The 24,818-nt window shown below is 44.3% G+C and overlaps 1 long non-coding RNA gene across 1 annotated transcript; it reads left to right on the forward strand.

Annotated features, from left to right (window-relative positions):
• Window positions 1-8,989: 8,989 nt before the first annotated feature.
• LOC131270447 (uncharacterized) lies at window positions 8,990-9,708 on the forward strand. The gene is made up of 3 exons (XR_009179523.1): window positions 8,990-9,081; window positions 9,165-9,537; window positions 9,629-9,708. It is a non-coding gene; the product is annotated as an uncharacterized LOC131270447 (long non-coding RNA).
• Window positions 9,709-24,818: the final 15,110 nt, after the last annotated feature.

A 24,818-nucleotide genomic window follows, 5' to 3' on the forward strand; every position in this document is an offset into this window, starting at 1 on the left:
CCGCATCATGTTGGCGAAAGCAGCCTCGGAATTGGCCAAGATTGCACCAACCTGATGGCTGGTGGCAAACTCGGACACTTCCATTATGACGAGCTCTTGTTCCTATTGAATGTCAGACCGGAAGGAAGCTTCATCGAACTAAAATAGAAAGCGACTTGTATTATCACGATGCATACCTTGCGACTTGTATTATCAAGGACAGTATTAATTATCAGCAGACCCGACAATAGGTAGACACATTCTAGAGGTAATTAAAAGAAAAGGAATAACTTACCTCACTTTCGTAAACGGGTTTATACGTTGCAGGATCCGTTGCCTCGAGTTTGATCGTTTTCACTGCCATGGGGTTTGTCATGGAACGCACTTTGGCGCCCAAAAGATACTGTGACTCGACGTGACGCAACTCCACCGTTTTAACACCCGACGTGGGACCGCCCTCCACAAGCGTTAACTCAAACTGGTGCGCCTCGACCAGCTCGTTGAGGAAATGTTCAACAGCTTCCAGAATTTCCTTCATCTGGCGCCAAGGGAGGGTTACCAAGTTTCCAAAATCAGGGAACACCACGGTACTATTGTATCCCTCGACCTTCGTGACGACGGCACGGTAGAAATAACCGTCAAACGGAGCGAACACAATGTCACCCTCTTGCGGTGGTTGCTGCAGTTCCTCATCTATCTCAACCGCATGCTTCATGCAACGCGTTATGCAACTCAGGAACGGATCATCATTCCCACCGTACACCTCGTGAAAATGGCCACCTTGCTGCCAACCGGCGAGAAAGGATCGAACGCAATGGTCCGCTTCGTCGTCGCTGCCTTCTTTTGCATTTTCTTCAATAGCGTCGAGGATGGTTGTTGCGGAGAAGCATTGGATGCTTGTGTAGGATTGGGCCCCTGGTTCTGCTCTCGCTGTTGTTGTTGCTGTTGCACCGCGTTCTTTGTATTCTCCGGCACGGCAGCACGATTCGACGTTTTTTTCCGGAGGAATCGGAGCTTGCGGTTTGTTCTGTAGCTCTTCCAAAGCCTGTTTTGCTTTTTTGAGTTGCTCTTGCTACGGCTGCTGCTTTACTTGTGGCTCGTTTTCGATATTTTTTTGCGGTACGCGTTTCTCTGTCGTCGGGTTTTTCTTGGGACCATTCGACACGGCCACATTAGCAGCTCCATCGAAGTACAAACTTGGGTCCCGTCGATGTTTTATTAACAAGGGTCTGGCAATGAGAAACATTACAACATATTTTTAAAAAGGTTCCAATGTCAATAGAATCCCACACAACTAAGAAAATGGTAACTGTCACGAATGGAAACAAGGTAGGGTTGACACTGCTGACATTCGTCAACAGTCGACAGGAGGATTTCAAAGCGACCGGACGTGTGTAAAGTGCTATCGATTAGTGGACAAAGGTTTTTCTAGACGAGAAGACAAAAGGACGTTTGGGACGCGTGGCCGAGGGTTGAGAGGATAAGTAGGAAAGTAGGAAAGTACGAGAGATAAGAGGTAGAGCGAACGATCTCAGTGGGTTAACGAGGAAGGAGATGGGGGTGGAGGACCCCGGAGGGGGGACCTTCCTAAAAAACGGTTATGCCTTATTGGCAGAGCCAACAAAGGAAAAGAAAAAAAGGAAACAGGCATTACATATCAGCGATGATGAGGCTGTGTACGAAAACGAACAATTTATGCTGATGGAATCCACGACACCTGGCAAGGACCTGGCTAACGCAAATCCTTTTATCCTGGCGAAAATATTCGACAAAGTTCTGGACGACAAACCTATTGAAGCACGACGTTTGAGAGACGGTAAAATGCTGATCAGGGTAAAGTCTAAAAGCCAAGCACTCAAACTTATGAAGATAAGCTCGATCCCGCATGGCAATGAAAACATCACGGTGAGCGTGAGGGAACACTCTGCGCTTAACGTAGTTAAAGGGATAATCAGATGCGAAGATCTTCTCTTCTTGAGTGAAGAGGAAGTATTAGAAGGTTTAACGAAGCAGATGGTAACGGAAGTTACCATAATGAAAAGAAAGAACCGAGAAGGTGAAATCATCAATACAAAAACGGCCATCCTAACGTTCAAGCTTGCTCGAGTACCAAGGAAGGTTGATTTTGGATTGTATCCAGTAAAAGTGGAACTGTATATACCAAGGCCAATGCGATGCACCAACTGCATGAGACTAGGCCACACTAAGAAATGGTGCCAAATGCAGCCGTAAGACGCATACCGACGAATGCATGGACCTAAAGTGCGTGACCTGTGGTGGCAATCACCACACACTGGATAGAGAGTGTCCAGATTTCATAGATGAATGCGAAATCCATAAAATAAAAACGGAAAAAAAGTTTCTTATGCCGAAGCTAGAAAAATCAGGAGAGATATATGCCTCATGGTCCCGAGGACCTACACAAAAGTAAATAGTTACGCGGAGGAGGTAAAAAAAGACAACATGGATGATAACACACAAAGAAAAGATAATATGCACACAAAAAACAAGAATAATCAAACAGTAAATATCGAACCACAAACACAGATTACAGATAACACAAACCACGGCACACACAAAAATTACAACACGCTCAAAACAGATACAAATAGCCACACAGCCAATAGAGAACCACAAACACAGAAAACAATGAACACAAACAATAACACAGAAAAAACGAAGGAAAAAACACAATACGAAAGTGAGAACGATACAGAAACAATTATACAAGTAGAAGAAACAGTAACCATAGAATTTCTAGCTTCCTTGCCAGAAGGGAGTATAATTGAGGAGACGCGTATGACGGATGTGGAGGATATTAATATGCACATCGCGGATGAGGAGCTGGGGGCAGAATTACAATGCTTATAATTCTGCAAGCTAACATACAGGGATGGAGGCAGAACAAGGAGGAAATACATAGACTAGCGGCCCAAAAGCAGGCCGACATAATAACCATGCAAGAAACATGGATTAAGCCAAATGACAGAGGGTCATTACCAGGATACTCGTTAATAACAGAGAACCGAGATGACGGGTATGGAGGAACGGCCATAGCCATTAAAAATGCTACAAGACGGAAAGGCTTCTAGGGGCAGCAACGTCCAACAAGTATGTCCAAATTGCAAATGTCTATGTAAGGGAGCTAAACATGGTGGTTTGGTCCGTGTATGTGAGCCCCAAAACCCCCATAGCAATATTCAAGAAAACTATACGACAAATAATATCCAGCGTGGATAGGGCAACTTACAAGACAGCAGTTTTAACCGGGGATTTTAATGCCCACCATACGTCATGGGGCAACACATACTCGGACGCGAGGGGAAAATTCCTACTGGAAGAGATCAACGAAACGAACCTCATGCTAGTGCACAACAGGGAGGAAACATTTATAAGCCCAGACCGTGCGAAAAGAAATTCAGCTATTGACCTAACTGTGATACCGACATCGGCATTCCAAAGAATACAAAGAACGGTCTTGAACGAACCTGCACGTGGGGGCTAGTGGGCATAGGGTAATTTTAATCAAAATGGAAGAACCAGCAAAAGAGAACCAAACTGTGATAATAAACATGAAAAAAATGGCCGCCCAGATGCGGAGTATGAGTGTGCCACAGGAGTCCACCATCGAGTCTATCACCAAAGATATCATTAGAATTAGAGATAGTAACACCAAAAAAACTAAGTATAATCCAAAACCATGGTGGTGCGCTGAGGTGGAGAAGGCCTGGGAGGATAAAAAAAGGCCCAGATGATATATGATAAAGACCAAAGCCTGAATAACCAAATAGAACTGAAAAAACGAGTGGCACGTTTCAGATATTTGAGAAAGCAAAATAGCTCCAAGAACTTCGAAAAATGGCTGGAGAAGGTGGATGGTCAGACCTCTTGCGGGAAACTATGGCAATTAATAGCCAAATGCAAAGGAGGAAAAAAGAGTGCAATAAGGAAGAACGTGGTGCACAGCAACATAGAGATGGCCAGGCTCCATGATCCCTGAGACTGGGATAAGATGGATTGGAGATTTCCTAATAAACAGGCTGAAAATGGTGGTTAACGATAAAAAGATCGAGAGTTATGTCACAGGGTCTCCCCCAGGGGGACGTCATGTCACCAACCCCATTTAATATCTATACTAGTCAGTGCCATTCCTGTAATAGCGATAGAAAGATCAGTCTAATTCAGTACGCCGATGACTTTGCCATAATCTCGGCCGGTAACCCGCAAGCAGTTAAAGCCGAGCTCCAAAGACTGCTTAATGCCTTCATCGAATACACAAAATGGCTTAGGCTAGACATTAACACAGAGAAAACAAGACTGATGACCTTTCCTAAGGATGAAGCCGCAATCGTAGTAAAACATAATGGCGTAAATATTATTAAAACAAAAGTGCACTCATTCCTGGGAGTAGAAATTGACCAAAAACTCAAATTCGACCGCCACATAGAGAATGAGATCCAAAAGGCACAAGGCAAACTCAACGCGATGAAAATGATCTGCAACAGGCGGAACAATGTAAGCCCGGAGAAGGCGGTCCAAGTTCATAGGGCAATCATAAGGGGGTCTATGGAACTTGGAGTAGCAATGACAAGTAATGCCACCAAGAAGAATTGTTTTCAAGTGGATAAAATACTTCACCAATCACTGCGCAAAGCCACAGGGTGCACAAAAACAACCCCAATCAACTCCCTGATGGCAATTGCAGCGGAAGTTCCTTCCCCGATACGATAAAAATTCCTAGTTGCAAAAGAGATGGTGAAAACAATGGCGTACGCCAAACCAAACCGGCAACAGCTGGAGAAGTCAACAAGAAGGGGCATCCAGACACGGAGGTCAGCACAGGAAAAAGCGTTTATGGAGAATGCGGATATGATCAAAACGATCCCAAAAATTATGTACAATGATCTTAAAGGCTGTGAGCTTCGAATTACGAAGCAGATACCGGGACTAACAGTCAGCAAAATGGAGGCCAACCCCATGGCCATCAGACAGCTGTGCATCGCCCACCTGAAGAAGTTTGACCAAACCCGACCCAGAATTTACACAGACGGTAGTATCACAGAGGCAGGATGCGGCATCGGGATATACCTGCACATACCAAAGACAAAAGAAACCAAAGAATTTGCTTATAAACTGACGCACAATGTAGCAATAAGTACCGTCGAACTAATCGCCATAGATAAAGCCTTGGAAATTGCCATAGCCATAGACTGATACAACCGATAATACTTACAGACAGCATGGTGGCATGCAGCATCCTGAGCAAGGCCCCCGGGGAAACCTATGTGGAGGAGATGGTGCTTAGGATACTGAGCAACTGCCTATGTGTCAGGGCGTCTGTTCAATGGATCCCCAGTCACGTCGGCATAGTTGGAAATGAGAAAGCAGATGCGTTGGCAAAAAGGGGAGCCCACAGCAGTAACATCATTCCGAACCATTGCCGATTAAAAGACGCCATCCTCAACTTGAAACAAAGCATGATGCTCGAGGCAAACGAGTGGTACACACAGATGAGCTCCACAAAAGGCAAAACTTTCTACAAGCTGCAGAGCACAATTGAAAAAAAGATATCACCACAAACTGAAGTTACCGGCCAAAGCGACTAAGTGGCTAAACAGACTCTTGACCGGACATGATCACAGTAGCAATTGTTTCCTGAATGCAAACGATGTGTGAAAGTGGGGAATTGAGCTAGCAAACCACAGTTTAGTTGTGTCGGGTTTTTGGTGTTCTTGGATATTAGGCTTTCCTACTTCACTACCCAAACCTCCATTTGCGTGACTTTGAACTGGGTTAATATTCACTTTAAACAATCACGTTCACATTTTAACAGAAATACACATAAAACGGAAATTAGATTGGAAGGTGGTTTCCATTACTTACGCCATACAGATTTTGCGATGTTTGGCAAAATCAGCATCGCGGCATTGTTGGCTGCAGTACGAAGCAAAACAAATGCCGCACATGAAACCCGCATCAATCTTACGGCATTTCACGCATCCGTCCAGCAAATCTTCCCTCATGGTGCGATCTCGCGACACGGGATCAGACGATTTTGAGCTGGATTTTGATTTCTAGCATGAATAAAAAACAAAGTACAAAATAAGCAATATTACCATAGTTTCAATTCTTTAGAAATACAAACCTGCTCACTCGACAAGGTGCGGACACTTCGTTTATGAAAGGGCCAGTTGTCCATTGGTTCTATAGAAACAACGCTTGGATCATCCGCCAATGCCCTCTTCGCATTCGTGGCAGAACTGTGAATTCCGTGTAAATCTTTTATAGTATCAACCAAGTAAGGTTAGCCGCATCGATCAACGATCTTACCTCGCTTTCTTGTATTTCACGTTCACAACGTCAGGGGCGCAGGGTGCAACGAACATCTGGTACGTTGGTCCGAATGTTTTCTTATTCCTAATGGCGTTGAAATGCCGAATGACAGATGAACTTGCCGCCAAAGTAGAGGTGGAAGGCCGGAACTGGAGCGAATGGAAGGCATTGAATTCGATATTAATTCGCTCTCAGAGCGACATTCATTCGCTCGTTTTGATCCAGCCTTTTGAATATGTATCCGTTAAATGCATTTCGCATAATACAAAAATTGCAACCAACTCAAAAATCACCGAGCATATATAACATTATTGATGCGTTTGCCATGTATCCAAAAGAAGGCCACTGACCATAAAGGCTGATTGACACGTCGGCAAGTGGCAAGTTGCCGCGTACCTACCCCGTGCGAATCAGGACCTAGCAAGTAGCAAGAACTCTGGAGTAGAACCTACCCAGGTGACAAAATTGACGGTTATTTTTGAAAAATGCAGTGAAATTGCCCTAAATCCCACCGATGTTTGAATGTATGGGTGCGGAATTTCGTATCGCCGTGTACATACACGGACTGATGAATGTTTTCTTCTTGAACTTTTTTCTAAGCTGGCTGTGCATCAGTTTTGAGCTGTCATTGGTGTTTTCATTTGGTAATGTGACTGTGCATCGTGCGGACTTGTTCAGCGTAAATAAAAGATGATAATCTTTATTAATCACACATGTTTTCACGGAACAACAAGAAAAGCGGTAAGAGAAGCCTTTTTCCGGAAACATATTTAGCATCATCATCAACGTCGGTCGAATGTAGGTGTTCAATGAAAAAACGTCAACAAACCAGAGGTTTGTATCAAAACTTGTTGACACGGCGGGAGTGAATAAATCACAACCGTTGAAGGAAGTTTTGTTTAAAATGTTCCATCTCTTGAACTTCATATTCGATATAGGGTTTTTTGAGAAGTAGAACTTCGCACAACGAACTTGGTGGCTTCGGGAATTCTCTACAAACTCGCAACAAACAAGGAGAATGTGCTGATGAACGATGTGATCGCCATCGTTAGTTCGGTGCATATCTGGGTGAAATTCTGGGCACATACAATACATCAGTACGATTATCAAGGACGGTCGGAAGTATTGTCGGCGTCACGTCAGTAGATGTTGGACGTGGTACAGGAGAATTTCGCGATAGGTACGACACTTCCGCCGCAGGATACCAAAATGGTACTGGAGTCACTGTTGACAAACGTGAAGTGTTACATCCGAAAAGAGTTTAACATTGAAAAGGTTCGTAAGATTTAGGGGACAAGCTTATTCATTTTCCTATTTTTCTCGTTTTGGATTTCATTTGAGCTCACCCTTACCACCACAACGAAGCACGAGGTTGATGACACTTTGGCGCCGAGGAAGCTGATCAAGTTCATTACCGATGCTAAACACGAAGCGAAATTCGAACAAAAAAATGATGTCCTGCGATTCTACGATCCATCACTTGAGTGCCACAACCTTTAATCGGGGTTGTTTTCCTTCACGCTGCCGTTCGAGCTGGAGCCGCACGTTCTTTTGGGTTTGCGGGATCTCGTCCTTGGGTCCGACACCGAGATGGGATACGCCGGGGCACTCTGTTTGATTTATCACACCAATCTGGCCAAACTGTCACTGAAGCTTGAAAATGCGCGACGGTTGATGACCAACACTTTTACCAAACCGAAAGCTCCGCAGATGATCGCGAAACAGATTGGCTGGCAGGAGTCGATTGCTCGATTGTTGAACAAAAATCGGATGGAAAACCGCGTCCACGGAGGCGCGAGGGAGCAAAAGTAGGGTAATATTTTGATCGACATGGATGAGGTGGTCAAACGTGAAGGTGAATCGTCGGTGATCAATGGTGCTGGCGACGATCTGATGCGTACACGTACACGACGGTGGCGGTAAGCATGGACCGAAATCGTTCATGTCTGAGGAGGCAATGGTGATCAAGGAGCAGGAGGATACGGTGTAAGATGCGGTGGTGAAGAATATCACCTCTTCGATCACTTCCGTCTACTTGGTGACAAACAGGACGCGATCGGTTCGCTAACGTTCGCTAAGTCGTAAGAAAAACTCGACGCTCAGCAGCAGCAGCGAGGAGAATGTTTCCTCTCAATAATCGGGTAGGTCGGTGATAAAAGATGTTACTTTCACAAAGCGTAGTGAAAAGTTGGATAGCAGCACTGGAAACAGTGTCGAGTCGCCGGGTGTGAAGTACGCTGAAGAAAATGACGCAGATAATCTCTTGTGCCTTGTAACGAGCAGTCTGTGGCTAGGTCAGACTGCATTAGCTTAACCATGCTCGCATCGTAGTTTGCGCTTGCATTCTCGAGATGGGTATTCAGGCTGAACTGATCGATCTTACTTGTCCTGCGGCACCGATAGAACGTAGCCCAATTGCCCTCTGGCATACGATCCAGTGGAAAAAGTGTTCTATGAAGCTACACGACGGAGTAATTTCGCTGCACTGTCATGGTACTCCTGCAGAGCATCAGCAATGACTGGACTGAAATGTCCCACCTGCGTCTCGGTCTGCGAATAACATATTTCCACATCTCTCTCGATTCAGCCGTTTGCACTGTACCAAAAACAACATTGTGGTTCGAAGATAAACAGAGATGCGACTCTAATTTTCTCGATATATTAAACAACAACAGCGGATTAAACAACATATGGATCAGCAGTATGAAAGCCAACAACACGTTTACCCAGGGCCAAGCAAGATTGTGATGAGGCAGTTTATCGATTATGGTAAGTTTACTGATTTATTTGCGTTATCGCTTCAGCACTCGATAATTTTTATTTGGAAAGTGTTATTTGCAACCGTCCAGCAGGTTTCAACAACAAATGCCGGAAGGTTTCTGCATTGCTCGTATTGACCGTTTGCTGCTTGTAGAGGCTATGATTTCGGAAGCGTTTGCTGCTTGTAGAGGCTATGATTTCGGAAACGAGACAGGACATACAAGCCAAAATAATGCTGGAAAGCCAGGGTAGGCCAATATTTCCAGTGACTGTATCGACGAGGGATGAACTTTATGCAATGATGATGCAGACGCTCTGTTCGCCGCAAGATGCAGCTAACCCTATGATACAGGACGAGCAGCAAGCTAGGAAGCAGGTTTACTCCATGGTAGCTCGATAAATGCAGTGTTTGCGATTTTGTTGCATTCGAGTTCATCGGGGAAGATTATCCTGTTTGCAAGCAAGGTAAATGTAAACAGGTAATTTTTTGTATATTTGTACTTTTCTATATTTACCTTTTCGTATTTTTCGTTTCATGACTACGAATTGCAACTAGACGGTTTTTGGAACACGCGAAGAAACTATTCCAGAAAAACTGCTGAGATTGTTAAAATAAATCCTCTGTTTGAATTCGAATTTATATTTTGTTTTGATTTGATGGCTTTGAGCTGTCAGTTCCGGAGTTGGGTTGGAAGGGTTCAATTTATAATAGTAAGGATCGGATCAGTGCACCCACGGTGGGTTCATTTTTCACGCACACATTTGCAATTTTGGCTTAATAAGACTGCTATTAATCTTCTATGCAGCCCCTTTCTAAGCCTGGCGAAAATTATCTAAATCGTGTTTTCTGTCACTTGGGTAGTCTATTTTTCAGACAAGTAGGTGGATGTATTGATTGACAACTCGTGTAATTACAAGTTGTCAAACAAAAAGGTAAAAGAGTAAACCTGTGGTCACAGCTTTGCGCAAGCGCATGCGGTTGCGTTTTTGATCTGTCAAACGAGCACAGCTTTTTGCCAAAAATAATACTTTAATGTTTGAATATACCACTTATATGAGCATACAATCTCATTGAAATCTACTAGGAACAATATTTACTGTTGACTTATAAAAACGCAAGAGTCTGCGGCAAAAATCAAACTCGTTTGATTTTTAGTACAGAAACCACAAGGTCTTGCGTCATCGGTGACAGCCCCTATCTCTCCCATGGAAAAAACGCAACCGCAAGACATTGCGCAAAGCTGTGACCACAGGTTAAATGAGGCCCCGGCTGCCATGTTTTCGATCGTGGCTACACCTCTTGAGGACGTTTAAACTGAATGTATGCAATTGGTGATACATTAATTCGTTAAATTCAACCTACGAGTATTTGAACCGTAGTTTGTACCGTTAATTTCGGCTACGTAATCAACCTACTGGGGCGGTATGAGGGGGGCCCACGGGCGCGCTGCGGGCGCGCCGCCGTTTCCAAATCATTTCTTCGGCTAAACTCATTGTTTCATGCTATCCATCATGCGTGGTATAGTTTAGTTACTAGTAACTTACAGTAACTTAACATGTTAAAGTATATTAACCGGAATTCAACCTCCACTGCGTGATTAGTTTAAACCGTTATGTTCTTTTAAGCGAACCGTTAGCGATAAAATATTTGAAAAGTATGCATGCGTCGCGCTTTGCATACCTTCAGGCGCTTAATGTGAATCAGTAGGAAGAGGAGAATCTAGCCCGGGGCCTCATTTACTCTTTTACCGTAAAAGTATATTAACCCGCATTCAACCCCCACTGCGTGATTAGTTTAAACCGTTATGTTCTTTTAAGTGCTTAATGTGAACCAGTAGGAAGAGGAGAATCTAGGCCGGGGCCTCATTTACTCTTTTACCCATTTTTTTTCTATCAACTAACTTTATGGAGATGCTCTCCACAAATTAACTAATAACTGCTCGACAAGTTCTTACCAATATGAAAAGTCGAGCACTTCATTGAGCTCTTTCGAGCACACCATCGTCAGCCAACCCAGAAGTGCTGGGTTGCATTTGGTATGGTACGCTGGAGCTAGACCGTACCTAGTTTTTGGTATGGTACGCCTAATGTACTGTAGTGTAATGTATGGTACGCGATCAAAACCCGATTTTTCTGTCAGAATCGAGCGATGCAAGTGTAGTCACAAAACCTCTCACTCTAACCCTAGGCTTTGTCCTGCTCACCTTATATATGTGAAGTCAAGACAAAAAACGCGATATGTCGCTCATAAAAGAAAACTTTATTATCAGCTCTACGTTCTGAACTTGACTCCTCGCCAGACAAGCGCGACTCGCTTATATAGCGCGTGTCTCTCCGAATTATTTCTTTCTCTCGGTTTTATTTCTATTTCTCGCTCTCCGCTCACACGGCCTTTCCTGGACAGATCCATCCGCCCCGGAGGATCTCTATTACAGGACTACACCCGGTAGGGTTTCATGTGCGATGCAGCCGTCGTTGTCACCTTTGGACCTTCGCCGCCGATCTTCACCACGTCGTAACGGTCCGGTGCTCGCACACCTGTGACCTTGTACGGCCCCAAGTATTCCGCCGCATACTTCCGTCCTGAAACAAACTGCGTTCGTTTGATCGCCACCAGATCTCCTTTCTTGTAGACAGTCGCCGACCGCGCTCGAAGATTGTAGGAATCTCGTTGCACTGCTTGCGCCTTTTCAATCGCAGCCCTGACGCCTACCCGTAGCTGGTCACGTTGATCGTGGAATTGGGCAACTCTGATTTCCTCCATCAGCTCACCCAATCGAAGGTCTTCTTCATGTCGCATCGGGATACCAAACATCGCTTCGAACGGGGTAACACCGATACTCCGGTGTGGACTGGAGTTAATCCAACGCTGGATGTCGGCCACGTGTTTGTACCATTTTGCTGGGTCATTGACACTCGCCTTCCGCAGCATACCAAGAATCACTTGATTGACTCTCTCCACCTGTCCGTTCCCACGCGGAACTCCCGTCGTAACTTCCACACGCTCAATTTTCCGTTTTTCACAATAGTCTTTGAAATCATTGGAGGTAAAAGCCGTTCCTTTGTCACTGACGATGCGCTTCGGGTTTCCAAACAACTCGCTTTGTGTTGTCAACCGTTGAATCACTTCGAACGAATTTGTCGTCTTTGTAGGGTAAATCCAAGTATATTTACTAAACGCGTCCACTACCACGAACAAGAACTTGTATTTCTTCTCTGTTGTATCCATAGGACCCAAGTGGTCCACATGGTACGTATCTAACGGAACATCACCTTTCGGAATGGGGTTTAGTAGTCCATCGGTTTTTCCTCTCTTGCGTTCCGATAGGATACACTTAACACAACACTCAATTGTCTGTTTTATCTTCTCGCCAGCGTTTGGTATATAAAACTCTCTTTGAATAATGTCTTCTAGCTTCCGTGCTCCGAGATGACCTTTCTCGTGTGTTCTACGTATTAGTTCATTTTGCATCTCGGATGGTACGACTATCACTTCTCTACCTTTCACCACTTTCATTAGTAACCCGTCGCTGATGGTATATTCTTCGAACGGTTGAACTTTCAAAAGTTCCACAATTGCTTTCACTCGTTCGTCACTTAATTGCGATCTTTTAAGCGCTTCAATCATTGGGTCACTCGTCACTATCATAACAGGCGCTCTGCTTAACGCGTCCACATGCTTCATCGCCGCTCCTGCCCGATGAACCACCTCATACTCGTACTCCTCTAGTAAAAGAGCCCACCTGGCGATTCTTGCCGACAATTCCTTCGACCTCAGGGTTTGCTTAAAAGCAGAACAGTCTGTTACGATTCTAAACTTGATTCCCAGAAGGTATACCCTGAACTTCTCCACAGCACGAATCACGGCCAACGTTTCCAAATGGAATGCACTGTAATTCCTTTCGGCACCCGATGTTTGTTGACTCATGTACGCGATTGGATGATACTGTTCATCATCGCCCTTCTGCAGCAGTGCGGCTCCGTACCCGTATTTCGACGCGTCCGTATGAAGCTCCGTTTCGGCCTTTTCGTCGTAAATTCTCAGAACAGGACCGCTCACCAGTCTGAGTTTCAAAGCTTCGAAACTTGAGCGCTGCTCTTCACCAAACACGAATTCGGCCTCTTTCTGAAGCAATCTCGTTAAAGGCTTCGAAATCGTCGCGTACCCAGCGATAAACTTGCGGAAGTAGCCTGTAAGGCCTAAAAACCTTTGCAGCTGGTTAACATTTTTCGGTTGTGGAAAATGCTGCACCGATCGCAATTTGTTCTGTGATATGCGATAACACCCGTCACGTATCACATACCCGAGGTACTCTACCTCTCTTTTTAAGAACTGAGATTTTATCCAGCTAAATTCTATACCGTTTGCACTCGCAACTTCCAATAGATCCTTTAATGTTTTAAAGTTTGATTCCTCGTCACACGAAGGAATGATCAAATCGTCCACGTATACGAGAACACGACCACTCTTTATTAACTCGCGAAAAACGTCCGCCACAAATCGACTGAAGCTCGCGGGACTGTTCGCTAATCCAAATGGAGTTCGGAGAAACTCGTATTGTCCCGCATGCGTTACAAAACCTGTATATCGTTGGCTTGATTTCTCGACCGGCACATGAAAGAACGAGTTCTTTAAGTCTAGCGTGGTGAAAATTCGAGCGCACTGCAACCGATCAATCTGATCCTCAATGTTTCTCATAGGGAAACAGTCTTTCACCATCTTCCGGTTAAGCTCGCGATAGTCGATACACACGCGCAACGTACCGTCCTTTTTTTTAGCTAACGCTACCGGACTCGCAAACTCACTCTCACTCTCTCTAATAATGCCTGCGGCCAACCACTCGTCGATCGTTTTGTCTAGCACTTTCTTTTCAGCCGGTGCAAAACGCCTTGGTGTTGAACGCACTGGTGTCTCGTCGTGCAAAATAATTCTCGTCTCGACACGACTCTTCACATTCACGGTTGGTTTGTACTCCGAAACCAACTTCTTCACCTCGCTGGCAAATTTTGGAGGTACATCAAGTTCTTCTTCCTTTTCGCACATGATGGACAACACTTCATTCGCTGGACTTACTGGGTAGAATTCGACGCCCGTCGTTGTTATTTTTACTTCGAAGTGGCTTAGCGAATCCCTTCCCAACACCGCCTCGTTCGACATGCTTTCATTTGGTACTACGAAAAACTGAACCCCTTGGAACACATTCCCGTCGACGATAATGTCTGTTGAACAAGTTCCCAGAGCCTTTGTTCTTGTTCCACCGAAACCACGGAAACACATCGGCGTGTTACTTAGGTTGCCTCCTCCAGCCTTCGCGTGGCACGCCTTTGTCATCAGGTTCCGCTGACTGCCGCTATCAAACAAAGCCTTCACGGTTTCGTTGTTCAGCCCAATTTCGATCACGCTTGCGGATTCCTCGATGACGTGGATTTTCGACGAAGACGCGGTTAGGCTTTGCGCACATTCGTTTGCCTTGTGTCCGTATTCTTGGCACACGAAACACTTCGGCCCACCTTGCGCTTTTGTACACGCACGCGCTAGGTGCCCCTTGCCTCCGCAATTGAAACACCTGGATGTTTTCGGCCTTTCCGGTATTTCCACCTTCGCTCTTTCGTGAACTTTTGGGTGGCTCTCTGATGTTCTTCTTTTCTTTGCCGTTTGCAGTTTTTCGAACACTAGCAGTTTTTCTTTAAGTCTCCCTATCGTGGTTGCCTCGTACAATGTGGAACGATGGTATTCGTTATCGGTGACGCCGTCCACAATGTACTCACACAAACTAGGCTCATCTAGTCTGATCTGTCGAGCGATCCGCTGCATCTCGTACACATAGTCAAACATCTTTTCGTCAGATCTTTTTCTCCGATTGGTCAGCGCTCGATGCACATCATTCGCCCGCACATGAGGAGCGAATTCCTGTATTAGTGCCTTTTTAACAAGGCTATAATTGTTTGCACTTTGGAGGGTGAATAGGAAGCGTCTCGCTGTTCCTGTTGTCTTCTTCCGGCACATTATCAACGTTTGTTCGTTATTCCATCCAGCTGACCGAGCCACCGACTCCAATTGCTCGATCCACGTGTTCACGTCTTCGCCGTCTTCCGCACCAAAAGTGTCGAGACTTTCCTCCATGTCTCGGAACGAGTATACTACCGGCTTTGCTATTTTCTCCTTTTTTGGGGTAGAGTTCAGCATCGCTGTTTCGAACATCCCTTCATTCTCCCCATCGTCTTCTTCCTCGTCATCGCACTCATCTGGCTCTTCCTCATCGTTGTCCTCCATGGAAGCTTCATTGACGTCCTCAATATTTTCTAGATCACGCACGATTACACTTTGTGCGCTACCGTCGGTGCCCCCCGCCGTGGTCAACCCACGGTATTGAACGATTCGGTTAGCCATCTCGGCCTTTCCTCCCGTAGTCGCCAGGCCAAGCCGCTCGCATTCGCGGATCAATCCTAGCTTTGTGAATGCCTCACAAAGTTCTACTGCCGTCGCCATTTTAACGTTGTTTCCGCACAACCTTCGCAGAATTTTCGCGCACACGCGGTTTGCTCACAAGTCACACACGCACAGTTTTTTGTCCCTACGGACTGGCTCCAAACGTCACAATTACCCCACAATTGGGAAACTATCCCAGACTCACAGTTGTTTGTCCTTACGGACTGGCTCCAAACGTCACAATTACCTCACAATTGGGAAACTATCCCAGACTCACAGTTGTTTGTCCTTACGGACTGGCTCCAAACGTCACAATTACCTCACAATTGGGAAACTATCCCGGACGAGCCCCCATGTGAAGTCAAGACAAAAAACGCGATATGTCGCTCATAAAAGAAAACTTTATTATCAGCTCTACGTTCTGAACTTGACTCCTCGCCAGACAAGCGCGACTCGCTTATATAGCGCGTGTCTCTCCGAATTATTTCTTTCTCTCGGTTTTATTTCTATTTCTCGCTCTCCGCTCACATATATTCAAACTGATTCCAGCAGTTTACGGTTACAGATGGTAATTACAGGCAAATAACAACAAGAATCGTTTTACCACATTGTTTCATGACTTGTCATGTCTAAGCAAATACATCATATCAATTATTATAAAAGAAGAAAAACGATGAAAAGAGAACTAGTGTTTTTGTTTGTTAACGCCTGGTTGGAACGACAGGTGCAGCGCATTATTTTCATCCATGGAGTAAAGTTGTCATGTTTCATCAATATAATGGCATGGAAAAATAATAATAACAGTTTTAAATTCCATCATGATTCTAAAATATACTATTTTTGTCTATCAATGAACTTTTTGGAGATGCTTCACAAATTAACTGATACAGCAAAAGTTTATTATTTTTTATATTAACAACCAAATCAATCACCAGCTTCTATCAGTTAGTATAGCCAGTTCCGCTTTATTCTTAAAATTAGTCCACCGGTATATTTTGTTAAAAAAATACATCTTTATATTAAAGCAAATAAATGGAAGAACGTGTTACTTGACCTTGTTATTGAAGTAACTTTTTCAACGTAGCAACCATCAGCAATCGTAACACTCTACATACAACGAAATCACGCAATCTGCCGCCGTCAGGATCCACCCGTCACCCGTCACAGAAATGTTCAAACCACGATCGATCAGCTGCAGTGAAACGGCAAACGGAAACCATGAAGACCGCCGCGCCGTCCCATTGTCCGACTCACTGCGCACTACCGCCTCAATGATCGTTGGCAGTGGTAGTACCAGTAGCACCGCCACCAATAGCAGCAAATCTCCAAACACGATCGAACATCGTCGTCTGTTCGATCGTTTCGACACGCACGCACCGATGATCACCGCCAACTTAGCTTAACATTAACGAACACAGTGCTTACTTTTCCGATAGTGTTTGACACTTTAATGCCATGAAAAATAGAAACAAGCTCATCCAAAGTATCGCTTGGTTTCGTTGCCGTTCGTTTTGGGACGACTCACAAAATTAAACCGGCTGTATCAATAACCTAGCAGTGGCAGGCAATAATTGAAGCATTGTCGCCATAAAAATAGGCTCTGCACCCGACAGCGGATTACAAAGATATGCTGAAATTTGCTTTATTTCGCTTTCAAGTCTAATTTTTTTATTTGTCAATAGTCAATAGTTCCAGCGCTATTGTTTGTTCCGTTCTATATAATTATTTCATTTAGTTCTTAATAGTCATTTCATTTAATATCCTTACTAACGAACCTTATGGAGCAAATGTTAAATTCTACGTGAATAAATCAAATTTAAAGTTTAACGATAAAAATTTAAAACAAAGAAAATGATGCCATTAAAATGCTTTACGATTTCTGTGTTTAACGATTAATGATAGAAATTTTTTTCATACGAAATAGTTCAGATTCTTCATCCGAGTACACCTTTGCTTTAACCTTCATAAAGAACTCCAGTATCTAAAAAAAACAGATAAGAACGAAATATTATTCCATAAAGTATACCTTCAGGTTACAGAATCTGAATGAGAGATCACCACTTACTTTCTATATGATATTCCGAACAGAAAAGCTTCCTTGTTGTCAAGCTGGGAGAAGAGTCCCAGGTCTATGAAAAAGAATTGATTTTCACAGTCCGCAGTTAGTTTGACCGCCCGGATCCAGGCGCCTTCGAAGTTTACCAAACATCCATAGTTATGTTCGGGCTCTCCTAACTATTCGTTCCGATTAAACTGGCCGTACTTTTGACACTCCCGCATCATGTTGGCGAAAGCAGCCTCGGAATTGGCCAAGATTGCACCAACCTGATGGCTGGTGGCAAACTCGGACACTTCCATTATGACGAGCTCTTGTTCCTATTGAATGTCAGACCGGAAGGAAGCTTCATCGAACTAAAATAGAAAGCGACTTGTATTATCACGATGCATACCTTGCGACTTGTATTATCAAGGACAGTATTAATTATCAGCAGACCCGACAATAGGTAGACACATTCTAGAGGTAATTAAAAGAAAAGGAATAACTTACCTCACTTTCGTAAACGGGTTTATACGTTGCAGGATCCGTTGCCTCGAGTTTGATCGTTTTCACTGCCATGGGGTTTGTCATGGAACGCACTTTGGCGCCCAAAAGATACTGTGACTCGACGTGACGCAACTCCACCGTTTTAACACCCGACGTGGGACCGCCCTCCACAAGCGTTAACTCAAACTGGTGCGCCTCGACCAGCTCGTTGAGGAAATGTTCAACAGCTTCCAGAATTTCCTTCATCTGGCGCCAAGGGAGGGTTACCAAGTTTCCAAAATCAGGGAACACCACGGTACTATTGTATCCCTCGACCTTCGTGACGACGGCACGGTAGAAATAACCGTCAAACGGAGCGAACACAATGTCACCCTCTTGCGGTGGTTGCTGCAGTTCCTCATCTATCTCAACCGCATGCTTCATGCAACGCGTTATGCAACTCAGGAACGGATCATCATTCCCACCGTACACCTCGTGAAAATGGCCACCTTGCTGCCAACCGGCGAGAAAGGATCGAACGCAATGGTCCGCTTCGTCGTCGCTGCCTTCTTTTGCATTTTCTTCAATAGCGTCGAGGATGGTTGTTGCGGAGAAGCATTGGATGCTTGTGTAGGATTGGGCCCCTGGTTCTGCTCTCGCTGTTGTTGTTGCTGTTGCACCGCTTTCTTTGTATTCTCCGGCACGGCAGCACGATTCGACGTTTTTTTCCGGAGGAATCGGAGCTTGCGGTTTGTTCTGTAGCTCTTCCAAAGCCTGTTTTGCTTTTTTGAGTTGCTCTTGCTACGGCTGCTGCTTTACTTGTGGCTCGTTTTCGATATTTTTTTGCGGTACGCGTTTCTCTGTCGTCGGGTTTTTCTTGGGACCATTCGACACGGCCACATTAGCAGCTCCATCGAAGTACAAACTTGGGTCCCGTCGATGTTTTATTAACAAGGGTCTGGCAATGAGAAACATTACAACATATTTTTAAAAAGGTTCCAATGTCAATAGAATCCCACACAACTAAGAAAATGGTAACTGTCACGAATGGAAACAAGGTAGGGTTGACACTGCTGACATTCGTCAACAGTCGACAGGAGGATTTCAAAGCGACCGGACGTGTGTAAAGTGCTATCGATTAGTGGACAAAGGTTTTTCTAGACGAGAAGACAAAAGGACGTTTGGGACGCGTGGCCGAGGGTTGAGAGGATAAGTAGGAAAGTAGGAAAGTACGAGAGATAAGAGGTAGAGCGAACGATCTCAGTGGGTTAACGAGGAAGGAGATGGGGGTGGAGGACCCCGGAGGGGGGACCTTCCTAAAAAACGGTTATGCCTTATTGGCAGAGCCAACAAAGGAAAAGAAAAAAAGGAAACAGGCATTACATATCAGCGATGATGAGGCTGTGTACGAAAACGAACAATTTATGCTGATGGAATCCACGACACCTGGCAAGGACCTGGCTAACGCAAATCCTTTTATCCTGGCGAAAATATTCGACAAAGTTCTGGACGACAAACCTATTGAAGCACGACGTTTGAGAGACGGTAAAATGCTGATCAGGATAAAGTCTAAAAGGCAAGCACTCAAACTTATGAAGATAAGCTCGATCCCGCATGGCAATGAAAACATCACGGTGAGCGTGAGGGAACACCCTGCGCTTAACGTAGTTAAAGGGATAATCAGATGCGAAGATCTTCTCTTCTTGAGTGAAGAGGAAGTATTAGAAGGTTTAACGAAGCAGATGGTAACGGAAGTTACCATAATGAAAAGAAAGAACCGAGAAGGTGAAATCATCAATACAAAAACGGCCATCCTAACGTTCAAGCTTGCTCGAGTACCAAGGAAGGTTGATTTTGGATTGTATCCAGTAAAAGTGGAACTGTATATACCAAGGCCAATGCGATGCACCAACTGCATGAGACTAGGCCACACTAAGAAATGGTGCCAAATGCAGCCGTAAGACACATACCGACGAATGCATGGACCTAAAGTGCGTGACCTGTGGTGGCAATCACCACACACTGGATAGAGAGTGTCCAGATTTCATAGATGAATGCGAAATCCATAAAATAAAAACGGAAAAAAAGTTTCTTATGCCGAAGCTAGAAAAATCAGGAGAGATATATGCCTCATGGTCCCGAGGACCTACACAAAAGTAAATAGTTACGCGGAGGAGGTAAAAAAAGACAACATGGATGATAACACACAAAGAAAAGATAATATGCACACAAAAAACAAGAATAATCAAACAGTAAATATCGAACCACAAACACAGATTACAGATAACACAAACCACGGCACACACAAAAATTACAACACGCTCAAAACAGATACAAATAGCCACACAGCCAATAGAGAACCACAAACACAGAAAACAATGAACACAAACAATAACACAGAAAAAACGAAGGAAAAAACACAATACGAAAGTGAGAACGATACAGAAACAATTATACAAGTAGAAGAAACAGTAACCATAGAATTTCTAGCTTCCTTGCCAGAAGGGAGTATAATTGAGGAGACGCGTATGACGGATGTGGAGGATATTAATATGCACATCGCGGATGAGGAGCTGGGGGCAGAATTACAATGCTTATAATTCTGCAAGCTAACATACAGGGATGGAGGCAGAACAAGGAGGAAATACATAGACTAGCGGCCCAAAAGCAGGCCGACATAATAACCATGCAAGAAACATGGATTAAGCCAAATGACAGAGGGTCATTACCAGGATACTCGTTAATAACAGAGAACCGAGATGACGGGTATGGAGGAACGGCCATAGCCATTAAAAATGCTACAAGACGGAAAGGCTTCTAGGGGCAGCAACGTCCAACAAGTATGTCCAAATTGCAAATGTCTATGTAAGGGAGCTAAACATGGTGGTTTGGTCCGTGTATGTGAGCCCCAAAACCCCCATAGCAATATTCAAGAAAACTATACGACAAATAATATCCAGCGTGGATAGGGCAACTTACAAGACAGCAGTTTTAACCGGGGATTTTAATGCCCACCATACGTCATGGGGCAACACATACTCGGACGCGAGGGGAAAATTCCTACTGGAAGAGATCAACGAAACGAACCTCATGCTAGTGCACAACAGGGAGGAAACATTTATAAGCCCAGACCGTGCGAAAAGAAATTCAGCTATTGACCTAACTGTGATACCGACATCGGCATTCCAAAGAATACAAAGAACGGTCTTGAACGAACCTGCACGTGGGGGCTAGTGGGCATAGGGTAATTTTAATCAAAATGGAAGAACCAGCAAAAGAGAACCAAACTGTGATAATAAACATGAAAAAAATGGCCGCCCAGATGCGGAGTATGAGTGTGCCACAGGAGTCCACCATCGAGTCTATCACCAAAGATATCATTAGAATTAGAGATAGTAACACCAAAAAAACTAAGTATAATCCAAAACCATGGTGGTGCGCTGAGGTGGAGAAGGCCTGGGAGGATAAAAAAAAGGCCCAGATGATATATGATAAAGACCAAAGCCTGAATAACCAAATAGAACTGAAAAAACGAGTGGCATGTTTCAGATATTTGAGAAAGCAAAATAGCTCCAAGAACTTCGAAAAATGGCTGGAGAAGGTGGATGGTCAGACCTCTTGCGGGAAACTATGGCAATTAATAGCCAAATGCAAAGGAGGAAAAAAGAGTGCAATAAGGAAGAACGTGGTGCACAGCAACATAGAGATGGCCAGGCTCCATGATCCCTGAGACTGGGATAAGATGGATTGAAGATTTCCTAATAAACAGGCTGAAAATGGTGGTTAACGATAAAAAGATCGAGAGAGTTATGTCACAGGGTCTCCCCCAGGGGGACGTCATGTCACCAACCCCATTTAATATCTATACTAGTCAGTGCCATTCCTGTAATAGCGATAGAAAGATCAGTCTAATTCAGTACGCCGATGACTTTGCCATAATCTCGGCCGGTAACCCGCAAGCAGTTAAAGCCGAGCTCCAAAGACTGCTTAATGCCTTCATCGAACACACAAAATGGCTTAGGCTAGACATTAACACAGAGAAAACAAGACTGATGACCTTTCCTAAGGATGAAGCCGCAATCGTAGTAAAACATAATGGCGTAAATATTATTAAAACAAAAGTGCACTCATTCCTGGGAGTAGAAATTGACCAAAAACTCAAATTCGACCGCCACATAGAGAATGAGATCCAAAAGGCACAAGGCAAACTCAACGCGATGAAAATGATCTGCAACAGGCGGAACAATGTAAGCCCGGAGAAGGCGGTCCAAGTTCATAGGGCAATCATAAGGGGGTCTATGGAACTTGGAGTAGCAATGACAAGTAATGCCACCAAGAAGAATTGTTTTCAAGTGGATAAAATACTACACCAATCACTGCGCAAAGCCACAGGGTGCACAAAAACAACCCCAATCAACTCCCTGATGGCAATTGCAGCGGAAGTTCCTTCCCCGATACGATAAAAATTCCTAGTTGCAAAAGAGATGGTGAAAACAATGGCGTACGCCAAACCAAACCGGCAACAGCTGGAGAAGTCAACAAGAAGGGGCATCCAGACACGGAGGTCAGCACAGGAAAAAGCGTTTATGGAGAATGCGGATATGGTCAAAACGATCCCAAAAATTATGTACAATGATCTTAAAGGCTGTGAGCTTCGAATTACGAAGCAGATACCGGGACTAACAGTCAGCAAAATGGAGGCCAACCCCATGGCCATCAGACAGCTGTGCATCGCCCACCTGAAGAAGTTTGACCAAACCCGACCCAGAATTTACACAGACGGTAGTATCACAGAGGCAGGATGCGGCATCGGGATATACCTGCACATACCAAAGACAAAAGAAACCAAAGAATTTGCTTATAAACTGACGCACAATGTAGCAATAAGTACCGTCGAACTAATCGCCATAGATAAAGCCTTGGAAATTGCCATAGCCGAAAGACTGATACAACCGATAATACTTACAGACAGCATGGTGGCATGCAGCATCCTGAGCAAGGCCCCCGGGGAAACCTATGTGGAGGAGATGGTGCTTAGGATACTGAGCAACTGCCTATGTGTCAGGGCGTCTGTTCAATGGATCCCCAGTCACGTCGGCATAGTTGGAAATGAGAAAGCAGATGCGTTGGCAAAAAGGGGAGCCCACAGCAGTAACATCATTCCGAACCATTGCCGATTAAAAGACGCCATCCTCAACTTGAAACAAAGCATGATGCTCGAGGCAAACGAGTGGTACACACAGATGAGCTCCACAAAAGGCAAAACTTTCTACAAGCTGCAGAGCACAATTGAAAAAAAGATATCACCACAAGCTGAAGTTACCGGCCAAAGCGACTAAGTGGCTAAACAGACTCTTGACCGGACATGATCACAGTAGCAATTGTTTCCTGAATGCAAACGATGTGTGAAAGTGGGGAATTGAGCTAGCAAACCACAGTTTAGTTGTGTCGGGTTTTTGGTGTTCTTGGATATTAGGCTTTCCTACTTCACTACCCAAACCTCCATTTGCGTGACTTTGAACTGGGTTAATATTCACTTTAAACAATCACGTTCACATTTTAACAGAAATACACATAAAACGGAAATTACATTGGAAGGTGGTTTCCATTACTTACGCCATACAGATTTTGCGATGTTTGGCAAAATCAGCATCGCGGCATTGTTGGCTGCAGTACGAAGCAAAACAAATGCCGCACATGAAACCCGCATCAATCTTACGGCATTTCACGCATCCGTCCAGCAAATCTTCCCTCATGGTGCGATCTCGCGACACGGGATCAGACGATTTTGAGCTGGATTTTGATTTCTAGCATGAATAAAAAACAAAGTACAAAATAAGCAATATTACCATAGTTTCAATTCTTTAGAAATACAAACCTGCTCACTCGACAAGGTGCGGACACTTCGTTTATGAAAGGGCCAGTTGTCCATTGGTTCTATAGAAACAACGCTTGGATCATCCGCCAATGCCCTCTTCGCATTCGTGGCAGAACTGTGAATTCCGTGTAAATCTTTTATAGTATCAACCAAGTAAGGTTAGCCGCATCGATCAACGATCTTACCTCGCTTTCTTGTATTTCACGTTCACAACGTCAGGGGCGCAGGGTGCAACGAACATCTGGTACGTTGGTCCGAATGTTTTCTTATTCCTAATGGCGTTGAAATGCCGAATGACAGATGAACTTGCCGCCAAAGTAGAGGTGGAAGGCCGGAACTGGAGCGAATGGAAGGCATTGAATTCGATATTAATTCGCTCTCAGAGCGACATTCATTCGCTCGTTTTGATCCAGCCTTTTGAATATGTATCCGTTAAATGCATTTCGCATAATACAAAAATTGCAACCAACTCAAAAATCACCGAGCATATATAACATTATTGATGCGTTTGCCATGTATCCAAAAGAAGGCCACTGACCATAAAGGCTGATTGACACGTCGGCAAGTGGCAAGTTGCCGCGTACCTACCCCGTGCGAATCAGGACCTAGCAAGTAGCAAGAACTCTGGAGTAGAACCTAGTCTATTTTTCAGACAAGTAGGTGGATGTATTGATTGACAACTCGTGTAATTACAAGTTGTCAAACAAAAAGGTAAAAGAGTAAACCTGTGGTCACAGCTTTGCGCAAGCGCATGCGGTTGCGTTTTTGATCTGTCAAACGAGCACAGCTTTTTGCCAAAAATAATACTTTAATGTTTGAATATACCACTTATATGAGCATACAATCTCATTGAAATCTACTAGGAACAATATTTACTGTTGACTTATAAAAACGCAAGAGTCTGCGGCAAAAAT

The sequence above is a fragment of the Anopheles coustani genome, assembly GCF_943734705.1.
Source record: "Anopheles coustani chromosome X unlocalized genomic scaffold, idAnoCousDA_361_x.2 X_unloc_3, whole genome shotgun sequence".
Taxonomy (NCBI): domain Eukaryota; kingdom Metazoa; phylum Arthropoda; class Insecta; order Diptera; family Culicidae; genus Anopheles; species Anopheles coustani.